At 42.7% G+C, this 13,536-nt stretch overlaps 1 long non-coding RNA gene across 2 annotated transcripts; it reads left to right on the forward strand.

The window, feature by feature from the left end:
• Positions 1–722: 722 nt before the first annotated feature.
• Positions 723–12,794, forward strand: LOC126986764 (uncharacterized). Of its 2 annotated transcripts, XR_007739935.1 has the most exons (4): positions 723–1,031; positions 1,832–1,931; positions 4,332–4,531; positions 12,319–12,794. It is a non-coding gene; the product is annotated as an uncharacterized LOC126986764 (long non-coding RNA). The 2 variants fall into 2 exon arrangements; XR_007739937.1 differs by lacking the exon at positions 1,832–1,931.
• Positions 12,795–13,536: the final 742 nt, after the last annotated feature.

Raw genomic sequence — 13,536 nt, forward strand, 5'->3', positions numbered from 1 at the left:
ATGATACAGTGGTGACTGTAGAAGCAGTGGATGATACAGGGGTGACTGTAGAAGCAGTGGATGATACAGTGGTGACTGTAGAAGCAGTGGATAATACAGGGGTGACTGTAGAAGCAGTGTATGATACAGAGGTGACTGTAGAAGCAGTGGATGATACAGTGGTGACTGTAGAAGCAGTGTATGATACAGGGGTGACTGTAGAAGCAGTGGATGATACAGTGGTGACTGTAGAAGCAGTGGATGATACAGGGGTTACTGTAGAAGCAGTGGATGATACAGTGGTGACTGTAGAAGCAGTGGATGATACAGGGGTGACTGTAGAAGCAACATATGGTATAGGGGTGTTTATAGATCAAGTATATGACAGTGATGATGCAGGAGATGGTACAGTGATGACTTTAATGCAGTATATGACAGTGATGATGCAGGAGATGGTACAGTGATGACTTTAATGCAGTAGATGACAGTGATGATGCAGACGATGGTACAGTGATGACTTTAATGCAGTAGATGACAGTGATGATGCAGGAGGTGGTACAGTGATGACTTTAATGCAGTAGATTAAAGTGATGATGCAGGAGGTGGTATAGTGATGACTTTAATGTAGTAGATGACAGTGATGATGCAGAAGATGGTACAGTGATGACTTTAATGCAGCAGATGACAGTGATGATGCAGGAGATGGTACAGTGATGACGTTAATGCGGTAGATGACAGTGATGATGCAGGAGATGGTACAGTGATGACTTTAATGCAGTAGATGACAGTGATGATGCAGGAGGTGGTACAGTGATGACTTTAATGCGGTAGATGACAGTGATGATGCAGGAGATGGTACAGTGATGACTTTAATGCAGTAGATGACAGTGATGATGCAGGAGATGGTACAGTGGTGACTTTAATGCGGTAGATGACAGTGATGATGCAGGAGGTGGTACAGTGATGACTTTAATGCGGTAGATGACAGTGATGATGCAGGAGGTGGTACAGTGATGACTTTAATGCGGTAGATGACAGTGATGATGCAGGAGGTGGTACAGTGATGACTTTAATGCGGTAGATGAGAGTGATGATGCAGGAGGTGGTACAGTGATGACTTTAATGCAGTAGATGACAGTTATGATGCAGGAGATGGTACAGTGATGACTTTAATGCAGTAGATGACAGTTATGATGCAGGAAATGGTACAGTGATGACTTTAATGCGGTAGATGACAGTAATGATGCAGGAGATGGTACAACGATAACTTTAATGCAGTATATGACAGTGATGATGCAGGAGATGGTACAGTGATGACTTTAATGCATTAGATGACAGTGATGATGCAAAAGATGGTACAGTGATGACTTTAATGCAGTAGATGACAGTGATGATGCAGGAGGTGGTACAGTGATGACTTTAATGCAGTAGATGACAGTGATGATGTAGGAGGTGGTACAGTGATGACTTTAATGCAGTAGATGACAGTGATGATGCAGGAGGTGGTACAGTGATGACTTTAATGCAGTAGATGACAGTGATGATGCAGGAGATGGTACAGTGATGACTTTAATGCAGTAGATGACAGTGATGATGCAGAAGATGGTACAGTGATGACTTTAATGCAGTAGATGACAGTGATGATGCAGGAGGTGGTACAGTGATGACTTTAATGCAGTAGATGACAGTGATGATGCAGGAGGTGGTACAGTGATGACTTTAATGCAGTAGATGACAGTGATGATGCAGGAGATGGTACAGTGATGACTTTAATGCGGTAGATGACAGTTATGATGCAGGAGGTGGTACAGTGATGACTTTAATGCAGTAGATGACAGTGATGATGCAGGAGGTGGTACAGTGATGACTTTAATGCGGTAGATGACAGTGATGATGCAGGAGGTGGTACAGTGATGACTTTAATGCGGTAGATGACAGTGATGATGCAGGAGGTGGTACAGTGATGACTTTAATGCAGTAGATGACAGTGATGATGCAGAAGATGGTACAGTGATGACTTTAATGCGGTAGATGACAGTGATGATGCAGGAGGTGTTACAGTGATGACTTTAATGCGGTAGATGACAGTGATAATGCAAAAGATGGTACAGTGATGACTTTAATGCGCTAGATGACAGTGATGATGCAGCAGATGGTACAGTGATGACTTTAATGCGGTAGATGACAGTGATGATGCAGGAGTTGGTACAGTGATGACTTTAATGCAGTAGATGACGGTGATGATGCAGGAGATTGTACAGTGATGACTTTAATACGGTAGATGACAATTATGATGCAGGAGATGGTACAGTGATGACTTTAATGCGGTAGATGATAGTTATGATGCAAGAGATGATACAGTGATGACTTTAAAGTGGTAGATGACAGTTATGGTGCAGAAGATGGTTCAGTGATGACTTTAATGCGGTAGATGACAGTTATGATGCAGGAGGTGGTACAGTGATGACTTTAATGCGGTAGATGACAGTTATGATGCAGGAGGTGGTACAGTGATGACTTTAATGCGGTAGATGACAGTTATGATGCAGGAGGTGGTACAGTGATGACTTTAATGCGGTAGATGACAGTTATGATGCAGGAGATGGTACAGTGATGACTTTAATGCGGTAGATGACAGTTATGATGCAGGAGGTGGTACAGTGATGACTTTAATGCGGTAGATGACAGTTATGATGCAGGAGATGGTACAGTGATGACTTTAATGCGGTAGATGACAGTTATGATGCAGGAGGTGGTACAGTGATGACTTTAATGCGGTAGATGACAGTTATGATGCAGGAGATGGTACAGTGATGACTTTAATGCGGTAGATGACAGTTATGATGCAGGAGATGGTACAGTGATGACTTTAATGCAGTAGATGACAGTTATGATGCAGGAGATGGTACAGTGATGACTTTAATGCAGTAGATGACAGTTATGATGCATGAGATGGTACAGTGATGACTTTAATGCGGTAGATGACAGTTATGATGCAGGAGATGGTACAGTGATAACTTTAATGCAGTAGATGACAGTGATGATGCAGGAGGTGGTACAGTGGTGACTTTAATGCGGTAGATGACACTGATGATGCAGGAGGTGGTACAGTGATGACTTTAATGCAGTAGATGACAGTGATGATGCAGAAGATGGTACAGTGATGACTTTAATGCGGTAGATGACAGTGATGATGCAGGAGGTGGTACAGTGATGACTTTAATGCGGTAGATGACAGTGATGATGCAGAAGATGGTACAGTGATGACTTTAATGCGGTAGATGACAGTGATGATGCAGGAGGTGGTACAGTGATGACTTTAATGCGGTAGATGACAGTGATGATGCAGGAGGTGGTACAGTGATGACTTTAATGCAGTAGATGACAGTGATGATGCAGGAGATGGTACAGTGATGACTTTAATGCGGTAGATGACAGTGATGATGCAGGAGATGGTACAGTGATGACTTTAATGCGGTAGATGACAGTGATGATGCAGGAGATGGTACAGTGATGACTTTAATGCGGTAGATGACAGTGATGATGGAGAACATGGTAGAGTGATGACTTTAATGCAGTAGATGACAGTAATGATGCAGGAGGTGGTACAGTGATGACTTTAATGCAGTAGATGACAGTGATGATGCAGGAGATGGTACAGTGATGACTTTAATGCGGTAGATGACAGTTATGATGCAGGAGATGGTACAGTGATGACTTTAATGCGGTAGATGACAGTTATGATGCAGGAGATGGTACAGTGATGACTTTAATGCGGTAGATGACAGTTATGATGCAGGAGGTGGTACAGTGATGACTTTAATGCGGTAGATGACAGTTATGATGCAGGAGATGGTACAGTGATGACTTTAATGCGGTAGATGACAGTTATGATGCAGGAGATGGTATGGTGATGACTTCAATGCGGTAGATGACAGTTATGATGCAGAAGATGGTACAGTGATGACTTTAATGCAGTAGATGACAGTTATGATGCAGGAGGTGGTACAGTGATGACTTTAATGCGGTAGATGACAGTTATGATGCAGGAGATGGTACAGTGATGACTTTAATGCGGTAGATGACAGTTATGATGCAGGAGATGGTACAGTGATGACTTTAATGCGGTAGATGACAGTTATGATGCAGGAGATGGTACAGTGATGACTTTAATGCGGTAGATGACAGTTATGATGCAGGAGATGGTACAGTGATGACTTTAATGCGGTAGATGACAGTGATGATGCAGGAGGTGGTACAGTGATGACTTTAATGCGGTAGATGACAGTTATGATGCAGGAGATGGTACAGTGATGACTTTAATGCAGTAGATGACAGTTATGATGCAGGAGGTGGTACAGTGATGACTTTAATGCGGTAGATGACAGTGATGATGCAGGAGATGGTACAGTGATGACTTTAATGCGGTAGATGACAGTGATGATGCAGGAGGTGGTACAGTGATGACTTTAATGCGGTAGATGACAGTGATGATGCAGGAGATGGTACAGTGATGACTTTAATGCGGTAGATGACAGTGATGATGCAGGAGGTGGTACAGTGATGACTTTAATGCGGTAGATGACAGTGATGATGCAGGAGGTGGTACAGTGATGACTTTAATGCGGTAGATGACAGTGATGATGCAGGAGGTGGTACAGTGATGACTTTAATGCGGTAGATGACAGTGATGATGCAGGAGGTGGTACAGTGATGACTTTAATGCGGTAGATGACAGTTATGATGCAGGAGGTGTTACAGTGATGACTTTAATGCAGTAGATGACAGTGATGATGCAGGAGGTGGTACAGTGATGACTTTAATGCGGTAGATGACAGTGATGATGCAGGAGATGGTACAGTGATGACTTTAATGCAGTAGATGACAGTGATGATGCAGGAGGTGGTACAGTGATGACTTTAATGCAGTAGATGACAGTGATGATCCAGAAGATGGTACAGTGATGACTTTAATGTGGTAGATGACAGTGATGATGCAGGAGGTGGTACAGTGATGACATTAATGCGGTAGATGACAGTGATGATGCAGAAGATGGTACAGTGATGACTTTAATGCGGTAGATGACAGTGATGATGCAGGAGGTGTTACAGTGATGACTTTAATGCGGTATATGACAGTGATGATGCAGGAGGTGGTACAGTGATGACTTTAATGCGGTAGATGACAGTGATGATGCAGGAGGTGGTACAGTGATGACTTTAATGCGGTAGGTGAGAGTGATGATGCAGGAGGTGGTGCAGTGATGACTTTCATGCGGTAGATGACAGTGATGATGCAAAAGATGGTACAGTGATGACTTTAATGCGGTAGATGACAGTTATGATGCAGGAGATGGTACAGTGATAACTTTAATGCAGTAGATGACAGTGATGATGCAGGAGATGGTACAGTGATGACTTTAATGCAGTAGATGACAGTGATGATGCAGAAGATGGTACAGTGATGACTTTAATGCAGTAGATGACAGTGATGATGCAGGAGGTGGTACAGAAATGACTTTAATGCAGTAGCTGACAGTGATGATGCAGGAGGTGGTACAGTGATGACTTTAATGCAGTAGATGACCGTTATGATGCAGGAGGTGGTACAGTGATCCTTTTAATGCGGTAGATGACAGTTATGATGCAGGAGATGGTACAGTGATGACTTTAATTCAGTAGATGACAGTGATGATGCAAAAGATGACTTTAATGCAGTAGATGACAGTGATGATGCAGGAGGTGGTACAATGATGATTTTAATGCAGTAGATGACAGTGATGATGCAGGAGCTGGTACAGTGATGACTTTAATGCGGTAGATGACAGTTATGATGCAGGAGATGGTACAGTGATGACTCTAATGCAGAAGATGACAGTGATGATGCAGAAGATGGTAGAGTGATTACTTGCATGCAGTAGATGACAGTGATGATGCAGGAGGTGGTACAGTGATGACTTTAATGCAGTAGATGACAGTGATGATCCAGAAGATGGTACAGTGATGACTTTAATGCGGTAGATAAGAGTGATGATGCAGGAGGTGGTACAGTGATGACGTTAATGCAGTAGATGACACTGATGATGCAGGAGGTGGTACAGTGATGACTTAATTGCAGTATATGACAGTGATGATGCAGAAGATGGTACAGTGATGACTTTAATGCGGTAGATGACAGTGATGATGCAGGAGGTGGTACAGTGATGACTTTCATGCGGTAGATGACAGTGATGATGCAAAAGATGGTACAGTGATGACTTTAATGCGGTAGATGACAGTGATGATGCAGGAGGTGGTACAGTGATGACTTTAATGCGGTAGATGACAGTGATGATGCAGGAGGTGGTACAGTGATGACTTTAATGCAGTAGATGACGGTGATGATGCTGGATATGGTACAGTGATGACTTTAATGAGGTAGATGACAATTATGATGCAGGAGATGGTACAGTGATGACTTTAATGCGGTAGATGATAGTTATGATGCAGGAGATGGTACAGTGATGACTTTAATGCGGTAGATGACAGTTATGGTGCAGAAGATGGTACAGTGATGACTTTAATGCAGTAGATGACAGTTATGATGCAGGAGGTGGTACAGTGATGACTTTAATGCGGTAGATGACAGTTATGATGCAGGAGGTGGTACAGTGATGACTTTAATGCGGTAGATGACAGTTATGATGCAGGAGGTGGTACAGTGATGACTTTAATGCAGTAGATGACAGTTATGATGCAGGAGATGGTACAGTGATGACTTTAATGCGGTAGATGACAGTTATGATGCAGGAGGTGGTACAGTGATGACTTTAATGCGGTAGATGACAGTTATGATGCAGGAGATGGTACAGTGATGACTTTAATGCGGTAGATGACAGTTATGATGCAGGAGATGGTACAGTGATGACTTCAATGCGGTAGATGACAGTTATGATGCAGGAGATGGTACAGTGATGACTTTAATGCAGATGACAGTTATGATGCAGGAAGTGGTACAGTGATGACTTTAATGCGGTATATGACAGTGATGATGCAGGAGATGGTACAGTGATGACTTTAATGCGGTAGATTACAATGATGATGCAGGAGATAGTACAGTGATGACTTTAATGCGGTAGATGACAGTGATGATGCAAGAGATGGTACAGTGGTGACTTTAATGCAGTAGATGACGGTGATGATGCAGAAGGTGGTACAGTGATGACTTTAATGCTGTAGATGACAGTTATGATGCAGGAGATGGTACAGTGATGACTTTAATGCAGCAGATGACAGTGGTGATGCAGGAGATGGTACAGTGATGACTCTAATGCAGTAGATAACAGTGATGATGCAGGAGGTGGTACAGTGATGACTTTAATGCGGTAGATGACAGTTATGATGCAGGAGATGGTACAGTGATGACTTTAATGCAGTAGATGACAGTGATGATGCAGGAGGTGGTACAGTAATGACTTTAATGCAGTAGATGACAGTGATGATGCAGAAGATGGTACAGTGATGACTTTAATGCAGTAGATGACAGTGATGATGCAGGAGATGGTACAGTGATGACGTTAATGCGGTAGATGACAGTGATGATGCAGGAGATGGTACAGTAGTGACTTTAATGCAGTAGATGATAATGATGATGCAGGAGGTGGTACAGTGATGACTTTAATGCGGTAGATGACAGTGATGATGCAGGAGATGGTACAGTGGTGACTTTAATGCAGTAAATGACAGTGATGATGCAGGAGATGGTACAGTGATGACTTTATTGCAGTAGATGACATTGATGATGCATAAGATGGTACAGTGATGACTTTAATGCAGTAGGTGAGAGTGATGATGCAGGAGATAGTACAGTTATGACTTTAATGCAGTAGGTGACAGTCATGATGCAGGAGATAGTACAGTGATGACTTTAATGCAGTAGATGACAGTGATGATGCAGGAGATTGTACAGTGATGACTTTAATGCAGTAGATGACAGTGATGATGCATGAGATGGTACAGTGATGAATTTAATGCAGTAGATGACAGTGATGATGCAGGAGATGGTATAGTGATGACTTTAATGCAGTAGATGACAGTGATGATGCAGGAGATGGTACAGTGATGACTTTAATGCAGCAAATGACAGTGATGATGCAGGAGATGGTACAGTTATGACTTTAATGCCGTAGATGACAGTGATGATGCAGGAGATAGTACAGTGATGACTTTAATGCAGTAGATGACAGTGATGATGCAGGAGATGGTAGAGTGATGACTTTAATGCGGTAGATGAGAGTGATGATGCAGGAGATAGTACAGTGATGACTTTAATGCAGTAGATGACAGTGATGATGAAGGAGATAGTACAGTGATGACTTTAATGAAGTAGGTGACAGTGATGATGCAGGAGATGGTACAGTGATGACTTTAATGCAGTAGATGACAGTGATGATGCAGGAGATGGTACAGTGATGACTTTAATGCAGTAGATGACAGTGATGATGCAGAAGATGGTATAGTGATGACTTTAATGCAGCAGATGACAGTGATGATGCAGGAGATGGTACAGTGATGACTTTAATGCAGTAGATAACAGTGATGATGCAGGAGGTGGTACAGTGATGACTTTAATGCGGTAGATGACAGTTATGATGCAGGAGATGGTACAGTGGTGACTTTAATGCAGTAGATGACAGTGATGATGCAGGAGGTGGTACAGTGATGGCTTTAATGCGGTAGATGACAGTGATGAAGCAGGAGGTGGTAGAGTGATGACTTTAATGCAGTAGATGACAGTGATGATGCAGAAGATGGTACAGTGATGACTTTAATGCGGCAGATGACAGTGATGATGCAGGAGGTGGTACAGTGATGACTTTAATGCTGTAGATGACAGTGATGATGCAGAAGATGGTACAGTGATGACTTTAATGCGGTAGATGACAGTGATGATGCAGAAGGTGGTACAGTGATGACTTTAATGCGGTAGATGACAGTGATGATGCAGGAGGTGGTACAGTGATGACTTTAATGCAGTAGATGACGGTGATGATGGAGGAGATGGTACAGTGATGATTTTAATGCGGTAGATGACAATTATGATGCATGAGATGGTACAGTGATGACGTTAATGCGGTAGATGATAGTTATGATGCAGGAGGTGGTACAGTGATGACTTTATTGCAGTAGATGACAGTGATGATGCATAAGATGGTACAGTGATGACTTTAATGCAGTAGGTGAGAGTGATGATGCAGGAGATAGTACAGTTATGACTTTAATGCAGTAGGTGACAGTCATGATGCAGGAGATAGTACAGTGATGACTTTAATGCAGTAGATGACAGTGATGATGCAGGAGATTGTACAGTGATGACTTTAATGCAGTAGATGACAGTGATGATGCATGAGATGGTACAGTGATGAATTTAATGCAGTAGATGACAGTGATGATGCAGGAGATGGTATAGTGATGACTTTAATGCAGTAGATGACAGTGATGATGCAGGAGATGGTACAGTGATGACTTTAATGCAGCAAATGACAGTGATGATGCAGGAGATGGTACAGTTATGACTTTAATGCCGTAGATGACAGTGATGATGCAGGAGATAGTACAGTGATGACTTTAATGCAGTAGATGACAGTGATGATGCAGGAGATGGTAGAGTGATGACTTTAATGCGGTAGATGAGAGTGATGATGCAGGAGATAGTACAGTGATGACTTTAATGCAGTAGATGACAGTGATGATGAAGGAGATAGTACAGTGATGACTTTAATGAAGTAGGTGACAGTGATGATGCAGGAGATGGTACAGTGATGACTTTATTGCAGTAGATGACAGTGATGATGCAGGAGATGGTACAGTGATGACTTTAATGCAGTAGATGACAGTGATGATGCAGAAGATGGTACAGTGATGACTTTAATGCAGCAGATGACAGTGATGATGCAGGAGATGGTACAGTGATGACTTTAATGCAGTAGATAACAGTGATGATGCAGGAGGTGGTACAGTGATGACTTTAATGCGGTAGATGACAGTTATGATGCAGGAGATGGTACAGTGGTGACTTTAATGCAGTAGATGACAGTGATGATGCAGGAGGTGGTACAGTGATGGCTTTAATGCGGTAGATGACAGTGATGAAGCAGGAGGTGGTAGAGTGATGACTTTAATGCAGTAGATGACAGTGATGATGCAGAAGATGGTACAGTGATGACTTTAATGCGGCAGATGACAGTGATGATGCAGGAGGTGATACAGTGATGACTTTAATGCTGTAGATGACAGTGATGATGCAGAAGATGGTATAGTGATGACTTTAATGCGGTAGATGACAGTGATGATGCAGAAGGTGGTACAGTGATGACTTTAATGCGGTAGATGACAGTGATGATGCAGGAGGTGGTACAGTGATGACTTTAATGCAGTAGATGACGGTGATGATGGAGGAGATGGTACAGTGATGATTTTAATGCGGTAGATGACAATTATGATGCATGAGATGGTACAGTGATGACGTTAATGCGGTAGATGATAGTTATGATGCAGGAGGTGGTACAGTGATGACTTTAATGCGGTAGATGACAGTTATGGTGCAGAAGATGGTACAGTGATGACTTTAATGCGGTAGATGACAGTTATGATGCAGGAGGTGGTACAGTGATGACTTTAATGTGGTAGATGACAGTTATGATGCAGGAGGTGGTACAGTGATGACTTTAATGCTGTAGATGACAGTTATGATGCAGGAGATGGTACAGTGATGACTTTAATGCGGTAGATGACAGTTATGATGCAGGAGGTGGTACAGTGATGACTTTAATGCGGTAGATGACAGTTATGATGCAGGAGATGGTACAGTGATGACTTTAATGCGGTAGATGACAGTTGTGATGCAGGAGATGGTACAGTGATGACTTCAATGCGGTAGATGACAGTTATGATGCAGGAGATGGTACAGTGATGACTTTAATGCAGTAGATGACAGTTATGATGCAGGAGGTGGTACAGTGATGACTTTAATGCGGTAGATGACTGTGATGATGCAGGAGATGGTACAGTGATGACTTTAATGCGGTAGATTACAATGATGATGCAGGAGATGGTACAGTGATGACTTTAATGCGGTAGATGACAGTGATGATGCAGGAGATGGTACAGTGGTGACTTTCATGCAGTAGATGACAGTGATGATGTAGGAGGTGGTACAGTGATGACTTTAATGGCGGTAGATGACAGTTATGATGCAGGAGATGGTACAGTGATGACTTTAATGCAGCAGATGACAGTGATGATGCAGGAGATTGTACAGTGATGACTCTAATGCAGTAGATAACAGTGATGATGCAGGAGGTGGTACAGTGATGACTTTAATGCGGTAGATGACAGTTATGATGCAGGAGATGGTACAGTGATGACTTTAATGCAGTAGATGACAGTGATGATGCAGGAGGTGGTACAGTGATGACTTTAATGCAGTAGATGACAGTGATGATGCAGAAGATGGTACAGTGATAACTTTAATGTGGTAGATGACAGTGATGATGCAGAAGATGGTACAGTGATGACTTTAATGCTGTAGATGACAGTGATGATGCAGAAGATGGTACAGTGATAACTTTAATGCGGTAGATGACAGTGATGATGAAGGAGATGGTACAGTGATGACTTTAATGCGGTAGATGACAGTGATGATGCAGGAGATGGTACAGTGATGACGTTAATGCGGTAGATGACAGTGATGATGCAGGAGATGGTACAGTGGTGACTTTAATGCAGTAGATTATAGTGATGATGCAGGAGGTGGTACAGTGATGACTTTAATGCGGTAGATGACAGTGATGATGCAGGAGATGGTACAGTGATGACTTTAATGCAGTAGATGACAGTGATGATGCAGGAGATGGTACAGTGATGACTTTCATGCAGTAGATGACAGTGATGATGCATGAGATGGTACAGTGATGACTTTAATGCTGTAGGTGAGAGTGATGATGCAGGAGATAGTACAGTTATGACTTTAATGCAGTAGATGACAGTGATGATGCAGGAGATAGTACAGTGTTGACTTTAATGCAGTAGATGACAGTGATGATGCAGGAGATGGTACAGTGATGACTTTAATGCAGTAGATGACAGTGATTATGCATGAGATGGTACAGTGATGACTTTAATGCAGTAGATGACAGTGATGATGCAGGAGATAGTACAGTTATGACTTTAATGCGGTAGATGACAGTGATGATGCAGGAGATAGTACAGTGATGACTTTAATGCAGTAGATGACAGTGATGATGCAGGAGATGGTACAGTGATGACTTTAATGCGGTAGATGAGAGTGATGATGCAGGAGATAGTACAGTGATGACTTTAATGCGGTAGATGACAGTGATGATGCAGGAGATAGTACAGTGATGACTTTAATGCAGTAGGTGACAGTGATGATGCAGGAGATGGTACAGTGATGACTTTAATGCAGTAGATGACAGTGATGATGCAGGAGATGGTACAGTGATGACTTTAATGCAGTAGATGACAGTGATGATGCAGGAGATGGTACAGTGATGACTTTAATGCAGTAGATGACAGTGATGATGCAGGAGATGGTACAGTGATGACTTTAATGCAGTAGATGACAGTGATGATACAGGAGATGGTACTGTGATGACTCTAGGTGTTTTTGACTACATGTTGGTGACTCTAGATGCACTGGATGCTATAGTGAACCTCTAAAAAAAAATACCCGTAGAAAAGGCACATTATGAGCACTGTGCACACAAGTAAATACACACACACACACACACACACACACACACACACACACACACACACACACACACACACACACAAAGAGAGAGAGAGAGAGAGAGAGAGAGAGAGAGAGAGAGAGAGAGAGAGAGAGAGAGAGAGAGAGAGAGAGAGAGAGAGAGAGAGACTTATTCATTTATTGATTGCTTGACTTGCATTGCCACTGTGAGACTACGAGACCGATGGATGAGGCAGGTTTCTAGTGCCGCCAGTAGTGCCGTAATTACAAGGAACAGCGGCAATACAACACACATCACACACACGCCAGCACCGCGCCCATCCCGCGTCTGCCGCTGCTGCCCGTTTAGATGAATACTTGTGCCCTATATGGACATGTACACACGTAGTACATACAAGAGGAAACATTCATTGAGGGAGCAAACTCCTTGTTTTCTAGTAATATTTATTCCACCCTGTGCAAATTTATCATCTACATTATCCGTTCAGTCACATCAGAGTTACCGCTCCTCAACCTACTTGTGCATGGCCATCCTGAGACATTATGTCGTAGACTGAGGCCGTAGTCAACACCACACACCGTAGAGCATCTCCCCTCTGTGCTGGATACAGTTTTATATTGCCAACAGTGTTTGTAGCCTGACCAGCCTCATCTTATCACATCACTTCTTGTACCCTCTTTTCCACACTAACAACAGCATCATCACGAACTTTAGCACAGTGTCTTAAAGCGTTACCACTACCATGCTGCCTCACCATCCTGCTGCTAGCGGCACAATATTGTTCCTTCATAACTATGGCCATA

The sequence above is a fragment of the Eriocheir sinensis genome, chromosome 63 (assembly GCF_024679095.1).
Source record: "Eriocheir sinensis breed Jianghai 21 chromosome 63, ASM2467909v1, whole genome shotgun sequence".
Taxonomy (NCBI): Eukaryota; Metazoa; Arthropoda; class Malacostraca; order Decapoda; family Varunidae; genus Eriocheir; species Eriocheir sinensis.